Raw genomic sequence first — 2054 nt, forward strand, 5'->3', positions numbered from 1 at the left:
CCAGGGTTTCTGTTTTATATGAGTAAGAACAGAGTTTTTCCTGATCTCTTAAAACTGAACATTGAACTACAACATTGTACACAAAAGTCAAGTAGATATGTAGAAATTGCCACAGTTCTGGCATGTATTGTACTCGTAAACTAACACGATTATAGTGATTATATTACGAAAATCTTAGTATGATAATTTCTGGTAATATTTATATTTCTTGTAACGACAAATAAAAGTTGTCCACGAAGCTGAGTAATATTTTTGTTATAACGTGAATATTTTTAGCTTTTATATTGTTATCAATGCCTTTCTATAAAGTAGTACAAAAGAGGAATGTGATTAAAAATATAGATACTGAATTTAGTTGTTGTTCACTGAGAAATAAAAAAGTTTTATATCTGTACATATAGCACACTTGTATAATCAAATAAAAACAACGTATAAATTATAATTTTGGTATATATATATATATATATGCATTTATATACTTGGGTGTCTACCAAGAATATAAATTAATTTATACTACAGTGTTACTTTTAAAATCATAATATTTTAAAAAGTGACTACCGTACCCTCAACTGGCTGTAGACGTTGAATGGTATTAGGTGTTCGAACGTTGAGGGTTGAAGGTTAAAGCACCCCACACCTAACACCTAGCTGATCTTCTGTGACAACTATCTCGTGGTATCTAGTCAGAATATTTCTAAAGTGTTTGGTGCAGACATTTTCTTTTAATCATTAAACTTTTTGTACTTAATTGACATATGGTGTGACTTTAAATTTTGTGTTATGCGTGGCTAGTTACACGTGAAATTTTGATAAGTTTGTATACTTGAAATTGTGTTATGAGTAGTGGCTTTAGATTTGAATTTCACGACATCTTGGTTTTGGTTTAACTTATGTTATAGTCACGTTCTCCATTGCAGTAAATAATGTTGGCGGTAACTTTTCTTTCTGACACTTATTATACACCATTAAGATGCACATCGCCTGGTCTGAGAACAACTGATATAAATAACCACGGGTTTCGTTTGTTGTTCTTAATTTTATAGCTACTTAATGAACTATCTGTCCTCTGTCCATCGTGGGTATCGAAACCAAATTTTAGCGTCTGCAGACTTGTCGCTAAGCCACTAGGGGGCAACCATGGGTCATAGATGTAATCACGAGGAAAAGGATACAGGGGTTTAGGACCCCTCCCCTCCGAAACGTCAGAGAATATCCTTTTTTTTCTAGTTTTTATTCTTTCGTTTTCAACATGCTTCCTAGCTACGTTCGGCGCTGCTACAGGTCTATTTAATAATTTGTTTTTGTTATTAACATGTATTGAGTCTTTTATATATTGTGAAGGAAATAATTAGAAAATTAACTTCACTCATTTAATTCATCGTTGTTGTTTTCCTTAGAGCGCAGTTACACAATGAGTAACTCATTTAGAACTCTAATCAAAAACTAACATCTCAAATGAAAAGTTAGTCATATGCTGTCAATTTTCAGAAAAACCAGCACGTCATTTGAAAGGCAATATTGAAAATATTTACCATTGAGAAAACACCACCAGTTTTCTAGTCGACATGAAAACATTCCTGTTAAGGACTATAGAAACACTTTTAGTTCATGTTAAGGAGTATGGAAGCACTTTTAGTTCATGTTAAGGAATATAAAAACACTTTTAGTTCATGTTAAGGAGTACAGAAACACTTTTAGTTCATGTTAAGAAGTATAGAAACACTTTTAGTTCATGTTAAGGAGTACAGAAATACCTGTGGTTCATGTTAAGGAGTACAGAAACACTTTTAGTTCATGTTAAGGAGTATAGAAACACTTTTAGTTCATGTTAAGGAGTACAGAAACACTTTTAGTTCATGTTAAGGAGTATAGAAATACCTGTGGTTCATGTTAAGGAGTACAGAAACACTTTTAGTTCATGTTAAGGAGTACAGAAACAATTTTAGTTCATGTTAAGGAGTATAGAAATCCTGTGGTTACATAGTTAAGGACGTAACAGATACGTACTTTTAGTTCATGTTAAAGAAGTACAAAAACACGTTTTTAATCAAGTT

The sequence above is a fragment of the Limulus polyphemus genome, unplaced genomic scaffold (assembly GCF_000517525.1).
Source record: "Limulus polyphemus unplaced genomic scaffold, Limulus_polyphemus-2.1.2 Scaffold2327, whole genome shotgun sequence".
NCBI lineage: Eukaryota > Metazoa > Arthropoda > Merostomata > Xiphosura > Limulidae > Limulus > Limulus polyphemus.